A 13684-nucleotide genomic window follows, 5' to 3' on the forward strand; every position below is an offset into this window, starting at 1 on the left:
AACTCTCCTGGTGCCAGACTCTTCTGTTGATTTAACTTACTTTAATGCCATTATTCATTAGACCAATTTCACAGTTACATGTACAGTGATACTTAGTACTGAGAAGTGGAAAAGAGTGAGGTTGTTTTATGTTTGGTTAATATGTGTACAGTAAGCACATTTTTGCTTATCTCAGTATCAATCTATGTGCATGTGTCTAATTTAAGGTTACCATTTCTGTTAAATGAACACTTATCATTCTGCATATTGGAGTCTGTTGACTTAAGAGTCTAATTGTGTGTAAAAACATCATATGACCCTTTCCACTTAATTTTCAGATTATTGCTCCCTTTTAGAAAACAAGGGAGCTTTATCCCAGCCTGTATCATAGCAATGCTGTTTTCAGTTTAATGTTCAGTTCAGTGCAGTTAAGACTGCACTTAGTACACATGTTTAGAATGTAATGAGTGTGTTTTTATGAATGTTGACAGTGCTTGTGTATTGTAAAATGAGCATTTGTATTTTAAAGATTGGATAAGAGGACTGGTAGGTTTTAAGAATGAAGTGGACTGTTTTCTGTTATTGGTGCAGTAATATTGCTTATACTTCTTTAGCTTCTTGCATCATTGTATGTCTGCCAGTTCTCTTTTCATTTATTATAGAATGCCCTTCTTTCAAAAATGCATAAGTCAAATAAAAAAAAGGTCTAATGGGCTGTTACACAGGTGGGTCTTTCACCTGTGATCAGTTATTGATCTTTAATTTCTAGGTGTCTTAATCCTTGAAAGCTGTAGAAGTTGTACTGAGTACTAAAAAGCTGACATATGAAATCTGTTTGATGTTTAATTTGGAGGCTGAATTATAAAATAAGTGAAAAAAATAGCTAGTCAAGGATTATTGCTTTGTTATATGGCAGACTAAACTGAACCAGGAAAAATTGTTTTATTAAGACAGAAAAATCAATATTTTATTATGATTCTTGATCACATTTGAGTAGAAAAAAAAGATTTAATGTTCCTGGGGTTTGCAGGAAAAAAGAAAAAGTATCAACAGTCCTTTCTCAGGTGTCCTGATTTGACTTTTGTGATATAGGTGATTCTGGGATCACTCACTAGAGTGGGACAGCTTTCTTTGCTCCTGCTGAGTGGGTGTTTGTGTTTGATACAGAATGGAATTGGTTTGACAGGAGAGCCTGCTGCAGAGGCTCCCAGGATCATGACACTCTGTCAGTGAGACACTGCCTGGTGAGCAGTCCTTGGTTCACCTCTGCTTGGAATCATGCAGAGAGGGAAATGTTGGTCCTGATTTTCTCTGTCCCTGGCAGCTGGATTGGATTCTTGTTCATGTGAGGCAGTTGTAACCTTACCAAGGGCCAGCTGGTCCTTTACCCCATCCTAACACCTCTCTGCCTGCCTGCCTCCTTTGGTTACCTGATCGGTTACACCTGCAGGATGACTGCATCCACGAGGGAAAAGCAGGAGAGGGGGTAGGAAGCTCATCACAGACCATGGGTGTATTTTTATTGGTGTTGAAGAAGGTGGAAAATCTGTGAGGTGAGCAGTTCTTCCTGTTTTCCCTGTGAGGCAGTGGACAAGTTTTTAAAAAAGGAATATTGATCTGTTTTTACTTTTAAGGATTACAACCTCCACAGCAATGCAGTTGTTGGTTTAAAAATTGTGCCCAGAAGACCACAAAGAATATGGAATTAAAGGGCATAGGAATGAAAGACTAATTAAAATGATTGGGCTGCAAGAATATGGGTTTGGGATGAAGGGGAAGGAATGGGTGTATGCAGCAAGTGAACAAGGAGGAGGTGGATGACATGGAATTATGGTGTAAGGGTGTACGCTGTTTTAAAAATGTTTTAATGCAGTTTTACTAATGCCTTTCATGTCCCTAAAATTGATCAAATTACTGTGCCATTTAGAAAATGAATCAGGCTTCATTTCTTCGGTCTAATCTGCCAAGATGTAGAAGTGCAGTGTTCAGTTAAATTAGTGCAAACTCCATGTATGTCCTGGGGTCTGTGCACAGACAGCTGAAATGAGGCAGACTGAAGATAGCTGAGCTTCCAAAAATAGAAAGAGGAAACCAAAATTCTGCCTCTGCAATTCTCTTAGCAGTAAGGGTTTTTTTTTTTCAGTCTCTCAAATCTCATAGTCTTTGTCTCTTCTGATATTCCTCACTCTCCTCTTTGTAAGCTCAGTTTAATCTACAAAATTTATTTTCCATTATCTTTTTCCTAGTCCTCTTCTTTTCCTCAGGGTTCTTGTAGGATTCTTAGCTACAACCTTTCTTGCTAACTCTGCTGGTTTTTTTCCTGCTGACATGTGACTGATGACTGTGCTTCTGATGCTTACCCTTCAATTTCTGCAAACCTATCTGGCACCATCCAGAAGCACCTTTGAATGTCTGGAGCTGAAACCTGCATGAACAGTTCTTAGCCTGTTTGCCTTGGGGTGGCCATAAGGAGAACAATGCTGGTGGATCTTGTTTGAGAAATGCTGTCTTTCATTGTAAAAAACCCTCTAAGAAATTAAGTGTGTGAAGCAGAAATGCAGTTGCATAATTTTCCATGCCTTGCTTCTTCATTTACTTGTATATTTAAAATTATATTTAAATTTAAAACTAATTCTAGGAACTTTTTTCTGTGACTATTGTTTAGATTCTAATTAATTTGCTTCTTCGTATACTATCCTATACTGCTGAATTTTGTAGTAAATCCTGTGACCAACAGACTGCTTAAGAGGTAAGGCTTTGTAGTTCAAAAGTTATTTTCTTGTTTCATAAGAATTTTAAACTTGAATGAGTATCATATGACTCTATTTACTATTACTATTTTACTATTATTGGATTACTATTACTATTTTTGAAGTAGAACTTGAGGAGCTTTGCTCCTTTCTTATTTGAGGTATAATAGATTTTGCTATACAAACTTGGCTTCTTTGGGACAGTTGAGTAGCTACCATTTGCAGAAGTGTGCAGTTTACACATCTGTATATTTACTAAGAGAGAGTGAAGCAGTGTACAAAATTTAGCAGCTGACTAATGCCAGTTACAGATAAGTCATTCTGCAAATAATTGGTTTATTTTCTTTTAGGCAAAAAATGAAGATGTAGTAAATTTTCACCTGGTTAAATCAACACGGTATTAACTTTCTTTGCTGGTATGGATTTTCTTTACAAATATTGATTTTGGGAAGATATAAACCTCTTACCTTATTTGCTTATGGGAAAGGCAAAGCAGCACATATTGACTCATTCCTTCATTCCAACTGCAGCTGTAATTTGGTAGTGAGGTATATAACAGACTAAATGAGCTGTCTGAACTTTGAGCTCTCTCAATAAGATTCAACAAACCCTTACCAGTTTTTAGAAGAAAGAAGATACTGAAAACTGGAGGTTTTCATGTGCTTTGGTGTACAAGGAGTAAATTTATTTGGAGATTCATGTGGACACATACACATACTCTTTTTAACTTACTTTCAATACTGAACAAATTTTATTCTAAAAATTATAATGTTTACGGGTTTTGATGTTTGACTATCAATGAAAAACCTTGTATCCTTTATTTCTGTTTATCCTTCTTTAATGTTACCGTGTGTGTGGCGTGGAGAACATGGACAAACCACCATAATATGTGTATGAAAAAATTCTGAGACGTCTTGAAATGGATGAGGATTTTAGAGTGTATTTCTAAAACAACTCTTTGAGGTTTGAGTGTTGTGGTTTTGTTGGTTTTGGGGCTTTTTTGAAGGTTGTGGTGGGGTTTTTTTTAAAATGTGTTTGTTCTGGGTTGTTGGGGTATTTTTTTGGTGGGTTTTTGTTTATTTCTTTTACGTTTTTAATTTCTCTTCCTGAAACATTCTTTAAAACTGTGATAAAATGTACTCGTCTGACCTTGCACAGTTATTTCTAGGTGTGTTTTGTTGGTAAGTTTTCCTTGGAGGCTCTTTGTGACTTTCCAGTTGCTGGGTCATCTTGTTTGATTGGAATATGAACTCTAGTGTTGGGTAAATTGTGTAAGCTAACAGCATTAAAGCAGGTGGAGAGAGACAGACACTAATGATGTCAGCAAGAAATTTTGTTGGTGGTTTGAGATTGTGTTGGTGCCACATACCTGCAGGAAAACAAGGCCATTTTTTTTTTTTCTTATTTGGGTTTATTTGAAGGAAGAATGTAATTCTAGTAGTACAATGGCAATTTCTAATGTTTTCTGAAGTTAAAATGGATACTGTTAAAAACGCATACTGTATTTTTATATCTAAAGAGAGAGAACATGTATACATTATAAGTGGTACTGGTACAATGAAATGTTAATTTCAGCTGTTTCACTTGTTCTGATTTCTGCTGTAATTTAGCTCATGCCTTAAGTACTTACAGAGCAGCTTTTTAATGTTTTTAAGGGTACTATTATAGTCTTGGAGAAGTAGCTTTGGAAGTAATAATGATTGTGAACGTAGTTTCAGAGGATTAAAGCCTAAAGCTCATTTTCCCTGTACAGCTCTAGCAGTACTTTATTCTGGTCAGTATTATGCTGTGGATAGTGATACCACAATCCTCAATGACTGTGAATCAAGTCAAGCAGAGAAAATACAATGTTGAAGAGACTGATAACTGCAATATCTCTGTTTGCAAACTGCTTTGAAATTCTATTGATGGCATGACTTGCAGCATCAGACTTCAGGTCTTTTGATGTGAATCCTTCTGTTTAAAAATCCCCAGGAAAGGGAGACACCTATGCCTAGTAGAGTTCATTTGTTCAGAGTTTTGAAAGTAGGGCAGTTCTTCTAATGGTACCACTTCCAAGAGCTCTTCTGTTGTTGATTTAACTTACATATATGAGAGATTCTGCTTTTAAGAGGTTCTTTGGAGTTTTAAAAGATGAGTTTTTATAACAAAGATATCTGATGAGGTATATGGAGGAGGATGGCAAAAGGTGTACCAGCGATAATGTTTTGAAATCTTGGAGTAAGCTAAAGCTTCATTCACATTTTTTCATGACTGATTATATATATTATATAGCTTAGAAAAAATTTCTGTGTAGAGTTAAGTGGGTAAGTATATCTTACTTAAGCTCTCTAGACTCCTGCAATTAAGCCTTCAACATTCAGGTCTAGTCAAGATATTGAAACTCTGTGACAAGTGTATTTATGAAGCTGGCATCAGTAGGTGGCCTGCCTTGTCTCATGCACAGGATCTGTGTGGATTCATGTGAAGGAAGAATATAAAGTCTGGAGATGTGCAAGGGTCAGCAGTCATATATTATATTAAAAATGACATGTCAGCTACACAGTGTGTTCCTGAGGTTTCAGTGAGAGCATTTCATGTGCAGATCATTACACCTATTGTTCTCCTCCCAGAGACACAGAAGGTGAAGCACAGAGACATTATCTGCCCTAAGACACAAGTGAGTCCACTGGCTGGACTCCATATCTCAGAAACTTCATGTCTGTCTTATGTCTGCAGAACCAAAATATGACATTTTTATGGAATCATTTTCTTAAAAATCTCTGGAAGGGCTTCTCTGTTCTTATAGGCATTGTATTTCAGAATGCTTTTAGATGTTTCTATGCATTATAATTGTTTGTATTCAGAGAAAAGTAGAAAAAACCCAGACCCTTTTTCTCCATGCAATGAAAAAGGCATTCATACCTACTGACAGGACAAGAGGACAAAGTCTTAAGTCTCATCAAGGGAAATATAGGTTGGATATTAGGAAAAAGATGTGACAGAGTGATAACGTACTGGAATTGTCTGCCCGGGGAGGTGGTACAGTCACCATCCCTGGATGTGTTTAAAAAAAGATTGGGTGTAGCAATCAGTGCCATGGTTTAGTTGAGGTGTAAGAGCTGGGTTGGACTCGATGATCTTGAAGGTCTCTTCTAACCTAGTGATTCTGTGGTAGATGCAAAATTCCATCCCAAAGCAAATTTTACAGCTCAGTTGTTAACCCCTGAATAAGAGTTCATAAAGAAAATGCTGTCAGTTCTTTGATTACAGTGACTATAATAGAACCTGTAATAATAAGGCAGCACCCAAATTTTTGAGCTGCTGTGTCAGCTGTTGAACCCAGGCTTACAAAAATCCCTTTCTGAGTGGAAATGTGATGTAATGCTATTCAAGGGGGACTTGCATCTGCTTTTTTCAATGAACACATCAGCTAATGTATGAAAATGTTTTCCTGTCATTACAGCTGCACAGAAAGTATGTCTTAATGCATTTGCAGTTATTTTTGCTTCTTTAAAAGAAAATAAGCATCTCATTCTTAGACTAGATAAAAGCCACTGTTGTTTGTGACAATAGAGGAAGTATTAGCATTGTTAAGAATGGCAATTATTCTTTTTTGCTGAAAGTATCTTAACAGCAAACTTTAGTTTGAAGCATTGGTGTTTTTATGTGTGGTCATAGTGGCAAAGTCTTCCCAGCAATACTTGCCCATACAGTGTGGAAGATGATACACCAGTGACCTGATTTATCAAGATCCGCCCATTTTCCATTCTGCTCCATCAGTACAAAAACACTTCTCAACTTATTTACTTCAGACGACAGAAAACAGTTCATGAAGTTGAACTTGGTGAGAGCAAGGGCTATGAACTGGCATTGAATGTCCAGTGCTGATAATTCATCTGTGGAAGAAATCCTTTCCTAGGTGAATGGCCAACCAGAAATGAGCACTGGGTTACACTGTAGGTAGGTAGGTGATCCGCGGTTATTTTGAGTCTCCAGGAATGGCTCATATTTGGAGTTTTTTCTGGCTCATTAATATGTTGCCAGTACAATAACTAATAATTAGCATGGATATTTCTGAATTGGGTTTGCTAGCGCTTAGAAATGGATTTATGAGCGAGTACTTTTGTATGTGATTGTTAGCTGTTCTGTTTCTTTGTTTCTAAAACTATTTCCTGCTGGACTAGCAATGAAACCTCTATTGAAATGTCCATCTCAAAGTTGATTTAATTGGGCTTTAGCTGTCAGACTCATATACAACATGACTTTCAGAGTAGGAAGAAGATAAAAAAAGATAAAAAAGACTGCTGCTAAAGACAAACTTCTTTTTTGTCTATAATTTTTTTTAAAACATACCTTCAATATGGTATGAAAAAATACATTTTTGGAATAATTTCATGTGGTAAACTAATTTGAGATAAGTCATGATAGTGTTTGTGTGTGTTCAAGGAGGTAGTTCTCTTGAAAATAACAGCTTTTCAGAAGACTCTTTGGCTGGTCATACTGATGACTTTGCTACTGAGACATACTGTGCTTCAGTAACACTTGGGGTAAATAATTGTATAAAATTAACTTCAGTTTTATTTTTCAGGTATTGTAGTGTCAGGAAAAAATAAAGAAGTCTTGACCAATATTTAAAAATCACTTTTATTTGTTATTCAGTAATTATAAGATTTTAATTGACCTATAGTTCATTAGTAAAAAAAGAAATCAAAATTCTATTTGCTTTTTGAAGGTAAGCACTTAAGTACTAACTGAAACAATTTCTTTGGCTTTCTTCGACGGGAAAGGAACTTGTTGTTTTCAGGTGGATTCATAAACATGGCTCTAATGGCTCATTATGCAAAGTCTTCTTTTCTTTATGTTATTAAGTGACAAAAAGGTCACACTGATTTTGATGCCACCACGTGTCCTCTGCTGCTAATGTTCATTTGGGAGGAATAATGACTGGAAAATGCTTAATAAAGGTGCAAAGCCTGAAGTCATAGGCTGCATTCGCACAGACAGCTGCTTCTTCAGGTCAGGTCCTTGAGGAGCCCTTTGCAGTATCTGCATGCTGCCGTTGACTCACACCCATGTTTATGCTGTTATAAAACCAGTGGGAGAGTGGTGGCTGCCCTGGAGTCTGGCCCAGGGGCACAGTACGCAGTTCTTTGTTGCTAACCTAAATAACAGTATTGGTTTTTAGGTGCTAGGGACTGTGGGTGCCTGCACAATTTGATAGAAGTCAGTAATTTCTAGTGCTTTGATACCGATACCACCAAAGTAAGAGCTGAGAAAGAGACATCAAAGTGAAAGTTACGCTGTGCCCTACAACCACTAACAGAGAAGTGCTGTGCAGTTCTCTTACTGATTGTATGTTTGTCTTGTATTGATGGTTGTGATGGATGCTAGTTGTAGCTTACTGATAAAAGCAGCATTAGAAGATGTTTCAGAAACCCACTTCTTTTGTCACCTAATTGCCAGACAGGCCATTGTGGTAATGGGTAGTGGACATCTATATTTCAGATGGAGTCCAGTAAAGCCTGGCCAAAAACAAAGCTTCTCCAGATTTTGAAGTGGCAGTGATATAAAACCATATTAATGTTAAATGATGTGGGTAGATCAAGCAAGATAGAATTGGGGATAATCTGTCCTTCCTTGTATAACTCGGTATGAGTTGTGCACTCTGTTATTGTGGGACCTGTTGTGCCTTGGGCAGTTTTGATTGTGAGCTATGTTCACAGGTGAAGCTGAATCCTGTCAGGTTGATGTAATTTCAGCTGAGGTGTCATCCTCTTGTGACACAGTTGTGGCCATCCTCTCCTGAGAGCATTGTAGGTCTTGGCATCTTTGTGCCATCGCTGCACCTGGCCTGTTATGCACAGACAATTGTCAGGACAATAAATTTTTCCTCCTTCCTCATATTAAGAAAGAGGAAATAGATTTTCAGAAGTTTAATTGACTGTTTATTGACCAGATTAATTAAACACTTTGTATTTGGCTTTTTTTCATGCCAAAGTTTAAAGTGAGGTTTTCAGAATAGGAGCTTGTCTTTGGGTTTTTATTTCTCTCAAGTATTTCTGTGTCCCTCAAATGAAGACCCAAAATAATTCATGTAGCCCAAAGGAGAGCATCAGATAATTATTTTCAGCTACTTTTCTAGTTTTGCTTTAGAAATGCTTCTTCTTGGATATTGTACTCCTGTATAGCTTATTCCTAAATGGGGGAATGACTCAAGTAAGTGTTCCTGGCCAACCTTAGAAACCTTTTCTTCTCTCATTGAATATTGCCTATTACTTATGTCTGGCAACAGTAACTTTGGAAACTATTAAATGGTCTTAGTTGTGTAAGAAGATAGAGAAGACATATTATAAAATGTAACTCTCTCACTTGAACTGCCTTATGTATTTCAGCACTCCACAGCACTGAGATTTGGTATTTTCATAAGCTCCAGAGGAGCAGTATAAGCATTATATACTGTTATGTTATACTGCTGTCATCTGTACATAGTCCACATTGCTCTGGAATTTGTGTCTCCAGGCATTGCTTTTGCCTTGGTACAGTGCATTCTGCATTTATGGCCTCTCCAGAAGCTCACTGTGCTGCCTGGTGTTCACAATTTTCAAAATTGCAGAGGGAAATCTGCATTTCTGCTCTTCGGTCAGTTCTGTCATTTCTGTTTGTCAGAGCTTGAGGTTTATAGTTGTCATTTTGGCTATTCACTTGGGAAGCTTTTGGAGGTCCTTTAGATGTTACAGGCTGAAGCTAGGGAATTTTGGAGCAGATCCCTGGGCATGGTGTGAGAGTGTTCTGCTGGAACCATGGACAGGTGTCAGGGCAGACCAGGGGCAGCCATGCAGGTGTGTGCCTTGTGCTGTCATCTCCAGCTTGGAAACTTGACACAACATGAGCTACTATCCTAAAGGGAATAAGGTCAGAGCAGGAGTTGTGGGAACAGAGAGTAAAAAAAAAAAAGAAAATGGATTCACCTCTTCTTTCAAAGTATTTTTTTCTTTCACAGCAGCTGTAGTAATTGCAGATGACACATATGAGCTGGGTGGTGAGGAGCAGGGTTAGCACTCCATGATTTGCTCTTTCCATGTAACTTCAGCTGGTCTGGATTAAAGAACAGATTCATGTATTGCAAGTACATGTATGTGTAATAGCTTAAAATTAGCTGCAGTAAGGCTGGCATGAGTCTTCTGGAGTTTTTTTTTTTTTTGCAGTATCTTTGGTGTGGATATTCCCAGGAATCCTTTGGTTTTTGTGGACTGAAAAATTTGTGTTGGGCTGTAATAGACTATCTGTAGTACTTTCTTCTATTAAATAACTATAATTACATTTTCAGTACAATCCGAATTGTCTGTCCATGCCTATCTCCTGTGTATCTTAGGTAGTACTGTGGTAGTTTGGCTCCACCTCCATTTTTAGTTACTATGTGCCTAAATCTGACTTTCCTTATATTTTCTATTTACTATTCCTGTGTATTTTGTTCCTTGTATTCAAACAGCCATCTTCCTGAGCAAAGTTTAATGTCTGAGTCATTAGCTGTTTTCTCCATTACATGGGTGTGTCAGCATTTTGTTTGTAATTTTCTTCAGATCCTCCTTATAAACAGAGACTCTTAAAGCTGCAGTCAGAATCCATAAAGATAAGATCATAATGGTTAATGTAACCCATTGGCCTGAATATTGCAAATATTTCCTTGTATGTGGTATCCCCAAAACAGCCAGGAGTGAGTGTGTGAAAGTGCCTGAGAAGTATTTGTATAAGAATGCAAATAACTTTCAACAGCCACACCAGCATCTGAGCTTTGATCTGTTAATGACTTCCTCATGCAATAAAGCGTGGAATGCCAAATCCCTGTGCTTGGCAAATTCAGACTGCTAATTTGTCAAAGCTGAATAAGAGGAAAACATCTATTTTGCAATTCATTGTAAAAATGTAAGGAAAACAGAAGTCTTAGTAAAAGGAGCAGTAGGATGCTGAATATCCCTTTTATCTGCTGAAGGCAGATAAATGACAGTAGTACAAATCCATAGTGTCCAATATTTCCACTCCCTTTTGTCTCAAATTAGACAATTCATCTGCTCAAATACACACAGTGTTTTGCTTGGTGAAGAGTGGGTGGTGGTCCAGAACAGGAGTACTAAGAAGTTCAAGTAAATGTGAAATTGTTGACACTTACCTATGTGTTTCAAATTGGTTAATCTAACAGAAATTACTTAGAAGGTTTTTTATGGGTTTATTTTACTTACAGAGATTGGTGTAAACTTCCAGAACAGATTGTAAGTCTGATGCTGTCACCTGGAGACTCTTAAAAAAATAATTATCAAAACAAGGATAATTCTGAAAATGCTTATTTTCTCTAGAGTTTAGCCTGAGGTGAGAGATATTCTTTACTTCTCAATAATTTCATCTGTCGAGTGACTTTGCGTCTTAGCTACGTATTTAGAAAATAAAAAGATATAGTACAGAACAGTTCAAAACAGGGCCATGAAAACATGTGCCCATATCCTGATATGCAGTGAGTGGAGCAGCCCTGAAAAGCTTTTGGGGTGCTGGTGCATGAGAGGTTGGACATGACCAATGTGTGCTTGCAGTCTGGTTGTGTCCTGGACTGCATCACAGCGTAACCAGCAGGGTGAGGGAGAGGATTCTGCCCCTCTGCTCCAGTGAGACCCCACCTGCAGTGCTGCATCAGCTGTGTGGCTTCAAAAACAAGCAGGACCTTGTCCTGTTACAGCATGTGCAAAGGAGTGACAAAGATGATCAGAGGGCTGAAGCACCTCTCCTGCTCAGGCTGAATTGGAGTTGTTCAGCCTGGAGAAGAGAAGGCTCTGACGAGATGATACAGTGTCTTCCAATATCCCCCAGGGGACCTACAAGACAGCCAGAGGGACTTTTTACAAGACCATGTAGAGGTAGGACAAGTGGTAAAAAGCTTTAAACTGAAAGAGGGTAGACTTAGATTAGATATTAGGAGGAAATTCCTCAATGTGAAGGTTGTAAGACACTGCACCAGGTTTCCTGGAGCAGCTGTGGATGCCCCATCCCTGGAGGTGTTCAAGGCCAGGCTGGATGGGGCTCTGAGCAACCTGGCCCAGTGGAAGGTGTCCTGGTACATGGGGTGTTGGATTTAAGGTCTCCTTTAATCCATTTTATGGTTTTATGAATGGCAGAGCAACTTGTATGTGGTTAATGAAAGATGATGAACAATGCAAGTGCTTCTCAAATAAAGTGCTGTATTCCCTTAGACAGCAGTTCCCGTTACAATTGCACCATATGTTCTCAGCAAGCAGCAGATGTACAGTCTAACATTTAGCAATGGAACTTTCCCACTTGAATGTTTGGGATAATACTAAAATAATGAATAATTAATCTTTGGCATTTCTAAGACAGTTTCTTTTTATTGCTGTGTGTATTTGTTTCAGAAAGTCTTGCCACTTAAAGATTTTAGAGCTCTTATGTAGACATTTCCTTATATCTCTCCAATAACCCTGAAAGCATTATCCATTTTAATGCTTGGATGACTAGGTGGCGTTCTCAAGATCACACCAGGCACCACAGAAATGCAGGGGGCATCACTGGTGTCTTGAAGACTGATGTTTCTGTCGAGCAGCCACAGCTGCAGGGTCAATGGGCAGCTGCCAAGGGCATGGCATCTGGTAAATGACTAAGTGCCACCTTGAAGGCAGTGCTCAAAGACATTGTCCCCTCACTTTCTTTACTTTATCCCTTTTGAGTACTTTATATGTCATTAATAAAGGGAATTCCAGGAACTGGATGTTCATTCTAGTATTCTCTACTGATAGAAGGAGCTTGCTTTCTAATACCATGGAAGGTAGGTATAAAGTTATATCAGAACAGGGTGCAAGAGAATTAAACCCAGGGAAAATGCCAAGTTTCCACTGCAACTTTTGATATATCAGTTCATGCTGAAAGTAGTCTGAAGAATATAACCTGAATTAGAAGTTGACTACAATCAGCCTTGCTTTGGGAAGTGGAAGGGGATTGACTGGCTATAATAGGATATGTTTTTAAAAGTGTCAGGTAGGATTGTGTTTGTGTGATCATGTTCTTTAAAAGAGATCTTGTTGTGAGTAGTATGTTAACCTTTATAGCCTCCTGAGGAATGTATTGATTAACTTCCTTTTTTCAATTCAGCCTTACAGGTCTATTAAAAAATATACAATATGAGTGTAATGTGTAGAAATGTGTGTAATATTTCCTTCATTGGAGAACTCATGATCTTTTTGCATTGCCCTTTGCTAGAGAGATATGTAGTCTTATGAGACTTTGGTTCTTAAGTTCTTGAAAATAGCAGCAAAGCTGTAAGGAAGGAAAAACACTTTGTTTTTATTGACTATTTTATAACTGTAAAAGCTTTTTTAGCAATTTTGTCAAGTGTGAAACTTGATCTGTTCCCTTCCAAGTGTTGTTGTCTTTTCCTATAGTCTATTTACAGTTTATTAAAAGTTCATGACCTGGTTTTTTTACCTTTAAATCTGCTTAAGCAAATCAATAATTGTCAGATCTTTTCTTGGCAGTAATTTTGCAGGCTGATGTTTGATCTCTGTCCCTTATATAATTGAGAATGAGTCAAGGCTGAAGACTCATTTATTTGTTATTTACAAAGTTATAAAGAGTACAGTAATTAGGGACAAATGGCAGGTGTTTTGTACACAGACAGACTTGTAATAGAGTTCTAATAGATTTATTTGTTGCCTCTTGAATTATTTGGGTCATTATTCAAAGAGTCTTCTGAGGGTAAAATACAAGAAAAAAAAAGTTCTGGTGGTGAAGTCTGGTATTATTTTCTCTATGAAGACAGTCATTAAGTTTAGTATTCAGCACATCTTATCGGTTGGACTTGCTTTTTCTGATTGAGCTGAAGGAGCAGCCACTCCAAGTCGTTCTCACTTTATTCTAGATCCTGACACCATTCCAGACCTTTCCCAAAGGAAGTGCCATGCTGTTAGCCTTTTTTGCTC

At 37.8% G+C, this 13684-nt stretch overlaps 1 protein-coding gene across 10 annotated transcripts in view; it reads left to right on the forward strand.

Moving 5' to 3' along the window:
* Window positions 1-13684, forward strand: part of CCSER1 (coiled-coil serine rich protein 1) — a 621761-nt gene that overhangs the window by 58285 nt on the left and 549792 nt on the right. Inside the window, exon 1 of one of the 10 annotated variants that reach the window (XM_064416941.1) lies at window positions 1511-1532. The exons of the other annotated variants lie outside the window; for them this stretch is intronic. The gene's annotated coding sequence lies outside the window, so the exon portion shown is untranslated. Of the gene's footprint in view, window positions 1-1510; window positions 1533-13684 lie in introns of those variants that run through there. 10 annotated transcript variants of the gene reach the window in all.

Source organism: Passer domesticus, chromosome 4 (genome assembly GCF_036417665.1).
Source record: "Passer domesticus isolate bPasDom1 chromosome 4, bPasDom1.hap1, whole genome shotgun sequence".
Classification (NCBI taxonomy): domain Eukaryota; kingdom Metazoa; phylum Chordata; class Aves; order Passeriformes; family Passeridae; genus Passer; species Passer domesticus.